The sequence below is a fragment of the Vulpes lagopus genome, chromosome 24 (assembly GCF_018345385.1).
Source record: "Vulpes lagopus strain Blue_001 chromosome 24, ASM1834538v1, whole genome shotgun sequence".
NCBI lineage: Eukaryota > Metazoa > Chordata > Mammalia > Carnivora > Canidae > Vulpes > Vulpes lagopus.
In genome coordinates this window covers 40552229-40566038 of record NC_054847.1, presented here as the reverse complement: position 1 = coordinate 40566038, position 13810 = coordinate 40552229, and the positions used below count along the sequence as shown (strand labels likewise).

The 13810-nt window shown below is 50.3% G+C and overlaps 1 long non-coding RNA gene across 1 annotated transcript; it reads left to right on the top strand.

Moving 5' to 3' along the window:
* The first annotated feature begins 3745 nt into the window (after positions 1 to 3745).
* Positions 3746 to 9857, top strand: LOC121481984. Its single transcript, XR_005985473.1, has 3 exons — positions 3746 to 3805; positions 4984 to 5043; positions 8900 to 9857. It is a non-coding gene; the product is annotated as an uncharacterized LOC121481984 (long non-coding RNA).
* The last annotated feature ends 3953 nt before the right edge of the window (positions 9858 to 13810 follow it).

Genomic DNA, 13810 nt, shown 5'->3' with positions numbered 1-13810 from the left:
GGAAACCCTTTATACGAACGGGCTCCGAGCGTGGGGGCGAGGCAAAGCTGACCTGGTTTCAAATCCCACCTACAACTGTTAATTTATTTGGTTATCTATTAACAGTCTCCTGGCAGCTTACTTTTATGTTTAAAATTAAGTGCTTGATTGATTATTTTCTAGAACAGTGATGGGATGTTGTTCTATACTTAAGCCAATCCATTAGTGGGCTCTCTCATTACTGATCTCTTTTTCTTTCCTTTCTTGGTTCATTGTGTGTGTGTGGATGTGGGTGTGGGTGCGCACGCGTGCGTGTGCGAGTGCCTGTGTGTGCACCGAAGGCTGGGAGGGTCGGGGTGGGAAGGAAGGGGGTCTCCGTTCTGAAAGTGGAAGGAAGTGGGGCTTTTCTATGTTCCCCAAACTACATGTCCACAAGGATTTTGCAGCATCCAAGGCGAGGTGGTTCACTCTGGGCGTGAGTCACAGGTAGGAGTAGAGTCCCAGAGGAATTTTTTATCATGGGAATCTCATTTTTTTTTCTTTTGCGTGGGGTGGGGGATATCTCATTTTATCAAAACCCTTGACGTAAGCTTCTATTTGAAAAAAACCTCTACTCTCATTTTGTCTGCTTGGGAGGCATCTTTAAATATTTCCGTATTTCTTAAGATTTGCTTCCAAGGACTGGAAGTCTATCACTTTTTTAAAAAATAGGTTTATTAAATATATACATGCAAAAAAAATAAGCTTTGCAAGGCAGATCCTCAGGGCTCGTGTGTTTGGGCAGGTTTCTCAGGGTCCAGTTGCTTACTGCTCCCCTCTCCCCCCCCATTGGGGTGGCCAGGTATGGCCTCAGGTGGCCTGACACCCAGGCCGGTCGCGTCTGGCTGCCCAGAACAGCACCAGCAAAGCAGGATCTGGCCTGCGTTCTATCCGAAACAGGTTGGGAATCACCTGAAAGAAAGTCTGAAGGGGCGACAATCAAATGAGCCTCATATCCAAGGGCACAGTGGCAGGGGTCAACTGTGCCATCTCTTCTCACCCACCCTCGTTTGGGGTAGGTGGTGCTCCCAGTATCCAGGTGAGCAGCCCAGGTGCAGGGAGGGCTGCTTCCGTCCAGCAGCGGGGACCAGAGCTGTGTCACCGGAAGTGCGGGCCTCTGCCCTTGGCCCCATGACCTGAGTGTTCAGCAGGAACAGGCGGGCCATCAGCACTGCAGACCACGTTTCATGTAAGAGGCGTGATCCTAAAATTTGCACGGGTAGGGGAGTTTTGTAAATCTAGTGACACTTCTCAGGTGTTTGGGAGGGATTGGAATCTGAAGGAACCCTTGCGGGGAGTAAGGAACCTTTCTCCAACACCCGCCCCCCCTTTGGCTCCCTTGGAATCTAGGGTCTTGACTCAGGCCAGGAGGCGTCTGGGGGCAGTTGCCAAGTCTTACCCAGAGAAAGAAACTGGGTGCCGTCAAGCAAAAAGTGCATGGAGTGAGAGTCCAAAAAGCCATTCCGAATATAAAGGAAGGGAAAAGAAATGTTGGGAAATATCAGGAAGGGAGACAGAACATAAAGACTCCTAACTCGGGGAAATGAACTAGGGGTGGTGGAAGGGGAGGAGGGCGGGTGTTGGAGGGGAATGGGTGACGGGCACTGAGGTGAACACTTGACGGGATGAGCACTGGGTGTTTTTCTGTATGTTGGTAAATTGAACACCAATAAAAATTAATTAAAAAAAAAAAAACACAAAAAGCCATTCCTGGCAGTTTACAATGTAAAGGGCCTGAGGACAGTGCATTGGGCCTGGGCTGGGGTTGGCGCTGATTTACCAAAGGGCCTTCTAGCTCTCACGCTCCCTGGAAGGACGATTTCCTGCGGACAGAACTTTCTGCTGTGGCCTCTGACGTGGCAGCCCTGCCGACAGGAACGCCGTCTTCCTTCCTTGGGGCTGAGTTCCCCGTAACAAAGTACTACTGACTGAGTGGCTTTAAAAAAATTCCAGAAGGGAGCCCTTTCCAGTTCCAAAGGCCAGAAATGCAAAGTCCGGGCGTGGGCAGGGCTGCGCTCTCTCCGAAGGCTCTGGGTGACCCCTGCCTGGCCTCTCCCAGCTTCCCACGGGTCCAGGTGCCCCTGGCTTGTGCCTGCATCACTTCAGCCGCTGCCTCGCCTTCACGTGGCCTTCTCCGGTGTCTTCTGTCTTTTACAAGGAAGCTTGTGGTTGGATTTAGGGCTCACCCAGATGATCCAGGATGCTCTCATCTTGAGATCCTGAGTTGAATCTGCAAAGACTCTTTCCTCCAAATCGGTCACATCGCAGGTTCCGGGGGTTAGGACACAGACATGTCTTTCCGGGGGACACCATTCAACGCCCCCCATGCCCCCTTCTTGCCAGTCCCAGAAAGCACTCCCCCACACTCCTTAGGATCTGCTGGGTTCACATCTCCCCCTTATGAGGCAGCGTTGCATGGTCAGAGCAAGGAAAGGGGGTCTCAGGGCTGAGGTGGGTGGTGACAAGCACAGGCCTGGAATCCAACAGAACCTGGAACCCAATCCTGGTGCCCCGGGTACCAGGTGTAAGACCTGGGCAAGCAGCCAAAGCTCTCAGGACTCTGGTTCCTCATGTCTGAGACCAGGAGAGTGACGTCCTCGTAGAGGCGAGCCGATGTGGCATGTGACAAGCACATGCTCTGGACCAGAGTGACCACTTGCTAACATGGCATCACTATGGACTGGGAATAGAGAGACCTGACTTCCAGACTGTTCCCAGCTAGCCACGTGGCCTCCTGTGGGCTCCCATGGGACGGGTAAGGTGCCCGAGCGTCTATAGACTGTATGGAAAGGCGGTGATCCAACGAAGTCACCCCCGGCCTTTGCAGCCACAGCAGCCTGGGGCCCTCAGTCGGGCAGACCCTGTCCAGAAGTCTGAGGTTTGGGCAACTCAGCGTGCACCAGCTCTCATCCAACTGTGTCCGACACTCCTTGGGCCGGACTTCCAGAATAGCCTGGAGGCCTTTGCAGCACACTTAACGATAGTACTGACTGCTGAGCTATCACTTGGAAAACGGTTTCAGTGGGTTGTAGTTCTCTTCTCCTGAAGAGGAAATAATTCATGGAAGCCCTGAGGGAAAGGATAGGGTTACAGTCTGCTCTCTTGTGCCCAGCTAAGAATGTCCAGAACCAGAGAAATGGTGACAGAAATCGCGCTGTCCCAGCACATGGGCAGGGCCCGTGCTGAGCAGGCCGCTGGAAAGAGCATGATCTGAACTCACGGAGGAAGAAATGGAAGCTCAGGGAGAGCGAGTGGCCTGGGTGAGGTCTTCCAACTGTAAGACCAGGCCTCTTCCTTTCTAGACTTCTTTCTGGGATTCTTATTTTGTCTGGTGTTGCTTTTGGGTTCCAGTGTTTGGGACACATCTGTGCTACCGTTGAGATATAATCAAAAATATATTCCCTCCTCCCAGGGAAATTCCAATCTGATGCAAAGGTAGAAGCGAAGGAGGAGCCTGGAGGAGACAGTGGAGAGAACTCCTTCCAAGTGGAAGACCTGTGATGGGAATCTGGGTGCTTCTGTCTACGTCTTCAGTTTTGCTGTGGAAGAGGACACGCATTTTATTTGCAAACCAAGTCTTTGTTTAAATATTTTATTTATTTATCTGACACACAGAGAGAGAGAGAACACAACCAGGGGAGCAGCAGAGGCAGAGGGAGAAGCAGACTCCCCGCTGAGCAGGGAGCCCGACGTGGGGCTCGATCCCAGGACCCTGAGATCATGACTTGAGCCGAAGGCAGACGCTTAACCGACTGAGCCCCCCAGGCGCCCCTCAAATCTTTAAAGGGTAAGGCACATCTATTTCCTTTTGCCCCGAGGTCTGGTCTCTAAGCACAACCTTCACTCATACAGACTCACTTGGCAAAGTCCTACAGATCCGTTTCCCAGTGTCTGCATCTTACCCGCCAAGCTAGATACGGCACATGTAGGGACTTATTTTTTAGAGAAGTAAGACTTCAAGAGTCGTGAAAAACAGGAGGCCCTCCTGCTCAACAGCCTAACTATATGGATAGAATTTCTCGTCAATTAAAAAAGGGTCTGACCTTTGCCCGGGGGCATGTGTGCCAGGGATTAGGCACCACCGAAGGACACTGTGTGTAGGACGGGAGGTGACAGCTGTTCTACAGAACGTGACAAGTCCTCATCTTTCCTAACGGCTGCCTGCTTTGCTGACTTTGAGACTGCTTCTGAGGATGGTTCTGGTGGCCAAGGAGAAGGCTCTTAGCCTTTGGTGGCTCGCACTCATTTTTCCAGCTTAGCAGCGGGCAAACCTTCAGAAAAGAAAATGCTTGATTTTCAAAAAGTGGCGTGGTATTGACCAGTGTGCACGTGCGTGCCTGTGTGTGTGCGCGTGTGTGCGCGTATGGAGGCAGTGAGGGGGGGAGGACAGGAAAACAATTTATAAATCACATCTTGCAAATCCATCCACTCTGAACCGGTTGTAAACTCATTTCTTTGCTATTCTCAAGCTTTGATTTATGCGTTGGGATCACGGGGTTTGTGTCCCTTCTTCCAACTATCAGTTTGAATTTAGCAGGGTGCTCCATAAAAATGTTGGGTGATTTGCATGCTCTGGGCTGATTGAGTTGCATTCTTTATATGACCATTTTTAGATGGATTGTCTCTCTGGGCCTCTGTGCTTTTGTTTTCTGGGGTTCAGAGGTTACATCAAAAACCTCCCTGCCTGCTGCCTGATATGACCTTTGAACTCCAAAGGGCACAGGATCATGAGGCCATAAAATCAAGCGCAAACACTAAAGGTGTCATTCTGATTGTCCTCCGAGGACAGGAGTTTAGGGCTTGATCACATGACTTGGGGTAGAGGAAATACTGAGAGAGCAAAAAGCAGGGAACACGGACATCTGAACGTCAATCCATAGCCCAGAAGGATGTGAAAAAGCCTTCGGGGGGGGGGGGATAGACATTGTGCAAATTGCTAAAAGTGTCCACTGCGTGTTTCTCCAGGCCACTTCTGGTAGGACAGCTCCGAGAACGTCGAGCATGCCACATCTGCAGACTGTTGGGGTAAGATGTCATTTTCCAACTGTGTCACCATAATCTGGGTCGCTTTTCGGTCTGCTGTCCGCCCTGGCCAGCAACGAGGGCAGCAGGGAGTCACCGGGAGGGGGTCTGTGCGCCTTCAGACTCTCAGGAAGGACAGGCTGAAATCTGAGAGCCGCGGCCCGAGTGGCTTGGAAGGAAGAGCTCTAGATTAGCTGTTGGTTTTTTTTAAAAGGGGAAGAAGCACTGGCTCAGTGTCAAACCTCCAAAGAGTATGTCATTAGAAAGGGGAAAAATCTATTTGGAATAATGATAAAGGTCTCCTTGTGGCTGGCTAGCATTTCAGGGCAAACCAAAACAAACATGCAAGGGAAATGCAGCGGAGCCCTGCAGGGCGCGGGGTGAAGAGTGGAGGCTCGGGCTCGGGTTCCTTGACACCAAATAAATTATCCAGAATATTCTAAAACCATAAATGAACTTCTACTGATTTATGCAGAGGTTTCCGAGGTCTTTCAAAAATGCATGTGAGGAGCATTTTCGCTCCCCAGTGGCATGGGAAATGTTCTGCAGCAGCAGAAAGGAGCAGAGCTGAGCGCGGCTGAAAGCCTAGAGCTGCAAATAAGCTGCCATCGTGGAAAAAAGCCCATAAACAGGATCAGGAGCAGGGGGAGGGGTCGTCCTTGGAGAGAGGTCAGGGTCCGCCCTGGGTTGCACGGAGTGGGAAACCGAGCCCCGTGACAAAGGTGGTCCAGAGACATCTGTCCCCAGATGTTATTCTCATGCCCAAACTGAGCAGAGGGGAGGAGGTTTTTTTAAGGGTGTGTAGAAATCTGAGCTCCCCCCCACCAAGGGCAAGGAAAGGGGACACCCCCCAATCTGAAACTCAGACGGAGGCTGTGGAGTCCTTAGAAACCCGGGCACATATTTGAGAGTTTGGGGCTAAATTATTGAGAATGGGCTGCTGCCAGGGGGGGAGGGGTCCAGGCAGGGGTGAGGCGAGGGAGGACGGAGGGCAGGGGTGCAGCGGGAGGGAAATGAGAGCCCGGGAGGGAAGATGGCTCTCACCAGGGCAGCTGGTTCTCAGGCTGCAGAGGCCTCTGCAAAGTGCATGTGGGATGGAGTCATTTTGTTTGGCAACGCCTCGGTGTTCTACTCACTCCAGGCCCCAGCACTTGGGATTAGTTCCTGGGAAGAGCCGAGCCACTGGAATAAAAGGTCTGTCTGTTTCTGTGTCTCCCAGGAGCTAATCTGAAGGTGGGGACTCCGAGTGTCAAGTGTTTGATGCACCTGTGGTTTTGAAAGGTGGCATCTGTCCAGGGGTGAGCCCTCACTCGGTCTCCTCTCTCCTGGGGTCACCTGCCCCGTCCCGCTACACCTGCTCTCCCAGAGGTTGGGGGGCCGCACTTGGGTCCTTGGGCTTTCTTGGATCTGGGCTGGTGGCAGTTTAAATGCTGGAGGTTTTCTGGTCGGTTTGATGGGAAAGGGGAAATTCTGAGGTTGCAAGAGCTTAATGATCACCGGACAATCCGTTTGAGCCAGTTGGGGAGAAGCCAAAGAGCACTTTCTGGCAGGTCCTGCTTTCTTTCTTTCTTCCTTTTCTTTTCTTTCTTTCTTCCTTTTCTTTTCTTTTCTTTTCTTTCTTTCTTTCTTTCTTTCTTTCTTTCTTTTTTTTTTTTTTTGGATTTTATTTATTTATTCATGAGAGACACACAGAGAGAGAGGCAGAGAACTCAAAAGCCCAGGTTAAATGCCCCCTCCTCGGGGAAGTTTTCCTGGACCAGCCGGGTCAGGGCGATCTTCCTTTGCTGATTGTGCGGAGTGTGCTCAGTGTGTATGATGCTCTGAGTCCTGCTCACACCCAGCAGGCTGTGCACGCCCTGCGTGTGCATCGACTCGGTCCCAGCCTCTCGGCAGCTCAGTTGGCGACTCCTCCAGAGCAGGGGCTTCATCTCTCCTCCCGTTCATCCCCTTCTCTAAAGACTTTTCTCGGTTAATTGCCGTATTGACTTCTTGGGTGCACCACGCACCTTCCTCCGATGGACGTTCGTTTTATTAGATGCCGTAGTGGGAGAACAGTGATGGCACAGCCGCCCGGCTTCCCGACGGCAGTGTCCCGTGAGTCCTCAGATATCCACGCAAATGTCCGCGCAGTCCTTTGTCACCCCTACCCCGAGGTGCTCTCGGAGGGCCGAGGGTGCAGCGAGTTCAGTTTTGAGGAGTGTGTGCGAGAGTCAGCCTGGGAACAGGGGCCCCGACCCTTGGGCTCACCTGCACGGATTCTGATGAGCCTGATGGGGGACTCGATCCCAGGACCCCAGGATCATGACCTGAGCCAAAGGCAGATGCTCAACTGCTGAGCCACCCAGGGAGCCCTGTCAATTCCAAATTAGTGGGAGAGGACCCCGGATTGGCTAAACGTGGGACCAGTTCTCTAGTTTGGTCCAATTAGCCAATGGCCAGTGGGTGCAGGGAGAGGGTGAAGTCATGAATTACAAACCTGGCTATTGCTACTCCTTTAGGTTTGGGGTGTGTTTCCTAAGAGTGGGAGGTTGTGAGATGGGCAGACAGACCTCCCCGAAGGTGACCGGGACATCTCCTTGTGCCATTATGGTATCAAACTTTACTACAACTGTTCGTTTTGAGGTCTGTGAGCTCTTGAAGGGCGGGGACCGTCATTTTTGGAGACCCCAGGGTTTTAATCATATTTTTAATTTCCTACATTTTATGATGCTCTGACGTCTTGAGTCCTTGCAGACCCGGGAAGGGACTACCCCTCCCAGGGTTAGCTAATTCCCAGAGATAACAAATACTTTATCTGCAGGCACGTCTTTGATATGCAAACCAACCAATCCTAGGTCCACGTACTCCAACCACCTCCTTCCACTAGGACACTATCCTCCTGCCCAGATCATCCGCCCCAGGGCCAGCGACAGGACCACCAGGAGCCACCCGAGCCAAGAGCCTTCTGAAATTCTTGAAACCTTCCAACCTCAAGCTCGCTCAGCTGCTTACCCCGCCTCGCCCATTCCTTCCCACGAAAACCACAATGAAGGCTTTTGCCCATGACTTCCCAGTTGCTCCTTCTGTCTCCTGACCGGTGCCCGTGCTTCTCTGCGTGGCCCTGCGTGATGTGGCCTGCTGTGCCCCCTCCTCTTAGCAGCTATAAATAACGAACTCTCTTTTCTTCCCCCCTATGTTTGTATCCCCCCATGTAAAAGGCAGGCAGACACCTTATATAATGTATTTGGGATGCCCGAGAGGTCCCTTGTACCCCTTCTAAGTCAGTACCCACCCACCCAAGGGTAACCACTCTTCTGGAACTTCTGTGAGTTTATTTATTTATTTATTTATTTATTTATTTATTTATTTATTCATTTATTTATTTATTTGACTTCTGTGAGTTTTAGACATTCTTGAACTTTGCACAAAGCTAACTCCTTTGCATCTGGCTTCTTACACTCGTCATTGTTCTCTGAGACTCATCCCTGCTTCTGCAAGTGTTCATAGCTTGTTTTTTGTTGCTGTCATTGTTGCTGTGTGGTGCCCACCCCCCCACACCATCAGGCTGGGACCTATTGGGCTCTCGGGTGGAATCTAGCAAGCTCTCTCTTCGGTGGTGCTCGTTGCCTGGTCTGTTGGTCTCTGCAAGCCGGGGTAAAACCAAGATCCTCGGTTCATTTTAGAACACCTTGGCACCTGGCACAGGGCCTGTCACGTAGAAGGCCAATGATAAATATTTGCTGAATGGCGTAAGTGGGGTGGGTGCATGAACAGAGCCTTGAGGATTCAGTGGGGACCGGGCTGTGACATCATGTGCGGGATCCAGCCCGAGGGGATGGACGCCTGGCTTACGTCTCCCATGCTCTTGCCTCTGTCCTAGGAACCATAGGCAATTACTGCGAGATTGCAGAATGGAGGGGCCAGGTGACTCTCTGAAAAGGAGCAATCAGACTGAAGACCCAGGGCCGGAGAAGTAGGTGTGAGCCGCACCTCCCCGACCACGCGGGAGCCCGTCACGGTGTTTGCAAGAGGCAATGATGGATGAGCATGCTGTGTGTTTACGTCCCCGTGCCAGGCCTTTCTCTCCTCTCCCCCTCACAGTCTCTCCCCAGGATGAAGGATGCTTGGCATCAAAGAACCGTTGTCCCTTCTGCTCCGAACTGGGGGAAACTGACAAACTCCATGCTAGTTCATTAGACCCCTCGATGAATTATGGGAAATGGACGGAAATCATGACTGGAGCACCCTTAATGAACCCAGGAACTCCGGTGATGGATGGATAGATGGAAATGAACATTAATCTACTCTCAGCCACTCCGATGATGTCATTTTTAACCAACCGTGAACATCACCCAGAAGCCAACCTGGAGACAGAGCAGGGATAGTGGCGGGGGTGGGGGGTGCATCCAAGGGAGGAATGTTAACCAGGTTTCAGAATCCTGACAGTGGATCCGGCTACGGGTTCATTTAAATGCTCCGCTTAGCTCTTGAATTAAAACAAGACAGGGCTAAAACTTTAATCAATCCGGTTCAGCCGCCACACTCAGGCACGAGCAGAGAATAAAATGAAGGTCACAGGAGAAGTCCGGGAGAGAGAATTTGACAGTCCGCGCAGATGAATGGGCCTATGCCAAGTGGCCTTTGAGATGAAAAGGAGGCCCAGGCGGGCAGTTCATTTAGAGCAGGAGTGGCAATCTGTCGATTGCGGGGGCCAGATCCCCAGCCCTGTTTCTCTAGAGGATGCAGGTGTGCGTGTGCGCGAGCACCCACCTGCCCTAGTGGAAAAATAGGTAACAAACTGCTAAAACACACACACACACACACACCAAACGAACCCAAAAAACCCAAGCCAAATGCTCTCCTTCCATGTCCATTTTGGTGTACGTGGTGTTTCTTCACAGAGCTTGCTGTGGCCCGAATGCCTAAGGAGTTCCGGGATGGGGTGGGGATCTCGGAACCCGGTGCTTACACCTGGCCGGCCAGGCCTGCGGCAGCGTGGCCAGGAGGGCGCTCGGCATCCCGCCAGGGGCCGTGCGCAGGGCTCGGTGGCGGTGGGGGCAGCTGCCTTCCACGTGCTGGCGGAGGTCTCGCGGTGGGGGGAGCCCAGGGGGCGCGGGCCCGGCAGGGAGGAGCCAGGAGGGTACCGAGGGGGCCTTGGGGACGTCGCTCACAGCCGGTGTGACTGCAGCCAAGACATGCCCTCTTGTGACTCCCCACCCTCATCTCCTCGGCTCTTCATAGCCAGAAACTTAGACACCTCTACTCCGGGAGAGGAGGAGAGAGGCCGTCTGTTGAGTAAGGCTGCCTCCGTCCTGTCTATGCAGAGGGGCTGATTGCACCCCGCTTCCTGCTAGTTCTCTCTCCCACCATCCGCCCCCCTCTCCCTCCCTCTCTCTCTTTCTCTCTCTCCCCCACAGTGGTCTCCTTGCAGAACTGTCTAGGCCAAGACACGCTCCTGCCTCAGGGCCTTTGCGTTTGCCATTCTCACTTTCCACTTTCTAGAATGCTCGGTGTCCAAACACGCTCCCGTTTCCCTTTCCACCCCACTGTTTAAACATTTTCAGAGGGGCCTTCCCTGACACTCGATGTAAAATCACACCACCATCTATCACTGTCTGTCCTGTTTTGTCTTCAGAGCACTTATCACCACCGACGTGACAGATGTGTGAACGCATGTGGGTACGGGGCTTATAGTTTTGTTTCTTGTCCTTCCCTCATTAGGGTGCCGGCTCCGGGAGGTTGGGGCCTTGGCCTCTCAGGACTCCCCGTGCTCGGAGCAGTGTGTGTGCCCCAACACTCGCTGAATGAAGGATCTTGGCTGTGACCTGCCCTCCTGCTGCAGCCCACACCTCTGCTTTGGGACCTGCCGTTGAAGCCCCCCCCATCCCCTCTACCTCTCTGCTGCCTCAGCCCAGAGAAACTTTATCCAGCCTGGGGCAGAGCTGTCTGGCTGTCACAGATCACATATTGTTCCAAATCTATTATTTATGCCTCAACCGTATGCCCAGAGTCCTTCGGGCCCAAGGCTTCTTACACTCAAAAGCCACACTTTGAAACACATAAAGCTCCCCCCGCCCCTTAAAACTCCAGTCTCTGCTGTGAGTTTCCAAAAGCCTATTTTGTAATGTAGACGTGAAAGCTGGATTCCTTACTGCGTTTTGCAGTGTCATCACTTCCCTAAGGCAGGGCCCGTGAAGGTCCCTGTGGTGGCCGGTGCCAGAGGGCAGGCCAAGGGGTGAGGAACCGGGTGGCTTTGGTACAGCAAAACACTATCTGCCTCGTACGGTGTAGAGAGGAGCTCCCATGAGTGTTGCGAGTGTAAATGACCCCAGTAAAAGCTCTCGAAAAGCACTTTCAAATAGAGGCTAAGGAATTAACAAACACAGATAAAAATAATAAAACCCAGTGCAACTGAGGATGTGGGGAAACAACGGGTTGCCGACGTGGCACTCATATGCTCCAGGATTTCTAGAGAGCACCACGGGAGCTGCGAGATGGTTGATCCTGGCAGTGCATTGCTATTGCCCCCTGGTAATCCTTTCTGGGTAATACACTCCATGAGTATAAGCCAGAAGGAGCAAACGAGAAACCAAAATGTGTTCAAAGATAATAACGTGGCATTATTTAGCAACAGTGAAAACACCCAAGACAGGACAGTGGTTAAGCAGCTAGATCTGTTAAGATAATAGCTAAGGACAGGAGCCAAGTCTGGGGTCAGGACAGAGCAACTGTTTCAACAAACACCATCAGACCTGGGTGGCTTATCACAGCAAATGTTTCTTTATTGCCCACGTCACAGTCCACCTTGGTCAGTCAAGTCTACTCCACGCAGTCACTCAGGGACCCGGTTCCTGCCACTTACTGGGGCCATCATTTTCTCCCTGTATCTGGCAGGTGCATGGGAGAAGAAAGGGACAACAGAGAACCCCAAGGGAGAGTTCACGAACCAGATTTGGAGTTCTGAGGGCAGCTTTAGGACTATCCACACTCTAGTGGCCGGAGTGTAGTCATCTGGCCACACCTGCCTGCAAGGGAGGCTGGGAAATGTGGTGTCCCTACACGCCCAGAGAGTAATGGTGATAGGGTTTGGTGAACACACCACAATGACTGCACACTGACTCTGCTGACATATGGGAACTGAAATATTAATTAATATTACACAGAAAAGGCAGGGCACAGAAGCACTAATGAGGACTAGTTACTAATAACTATGTAATTACATCTATGTGTGCTCACCAACTTGGAATGATTTTAGAGTATGGTGGGCTTTGCAGTTGTGTAGGGTCTTTTCTCCTCCATGAAATGAGAAAGCGTGAGGAGCAGACGGAACAGTGGACGTGGAATCATGCTACCGGAGGTTGCGCTCCATTGTGCCATTTACATTTTTGACACTTTCATGAAAAACACTAAAGCTTATCTCAATTATTTTTTTTTTCTGGCTCTACGGTAAGTGCCTTCCTTGCCACTGAAATTATTCCACAATATTAATGTCTTTACAATACGCTGTTCTGTAGACATGTCATAACTTAAACCACTCTCCTCTTGGGGGACATCGTTTCCGTATTTTCTTTTTGTAAATTACTCTCTAAAAACGTCTTTTACAGACATTTCAGCCCACATTTCTGATGACTTTTTAGGATTGAGTCCTTAAAGAGGAGTTACCAGGGCAGGGAGTTTGATTATGTTCAAGGTTCTGGATACGCGTTGCCCAACCACCTTCCAGAAAGGTCATATAATTTATAATCCCTTTCTCACTTCACCCCTGCAGCATCTGGTGCTATCAATCTTTCTCTTGTTTTTGCCAATTTGATAAGCAAGAAGCTGTATCTGGTGGCTGTTTTTAATTTCTTTGATTACTTTTTTATGGCTGAATAGCTTTTCTTATGTGGATTTGGCAGACATTTGTATTTTCTCTTTTGTAAATTGTCTATTCATAACCTTTACCCATTTTTAAATTTTGGTTTCTTATTGATTTGTTCAGATGTCTTATGTAGTAAAAATATTAACCTTTTCCCTGCGATGTGTAGGGCTTATATTTTTTCAGTTTATTGTTTGCTTTTATCTTTTATATCTGGACACTTAAAATCTTTGTGTGACACAATTTGTTAGTCTTTCTCCTTGTGACTCCCTGCATTGTTTTGTGCTTGGAAAATGCTTTCAATGCAGAGATCAGATAAATATTTACCTACATTTTCTTAGAGTTTTTAAAGTAATTTTGGGGTATTGTAATTTTGGCATGGCTGGAATTTATTTTATTTTGTCATGTGAAATGAGGACTTAGATGTTTCCTGCCACTGGAGAGCCAATTCTCCTAAAATCACATTTGAACAATATATCCCTTTTTCACTGACTTGTGATACCTCCTTTATTCGCTATGAGACTCTTATTAAAATGCAGATTTGAGAAGCGCAAGGTGGAAATAATAACCTGTTACTGAGCACCGAGCGTTGTCGTGAAAATCGAATGAGACAAATCTATGTGAAGGGGTTTCGCAAATTCTGAAACATTCTACAAATGCTTTGGTGGCTCACAAAAGTAAAGAAAGACAAAGCAAATGTATAGATGCCAAAGTGCCCACTGTTTCTGTACAGAAAACACACAGGAGGATGGTCATGCAGCTATTGATTACTGAGGGTTTGAACCACTGTGAGGATTATAAGGCCTTTTGTATTTTCCCGTTTCATAGTTGTGTCTCTCTTGGCTCATATTCACATCTTGCCAAAGCCAGGAGAAGAAAAGGTGGGCTGTTTTTTACTCAAGTGTTTAAAAAAGATTTTTTTAAAATTTATTT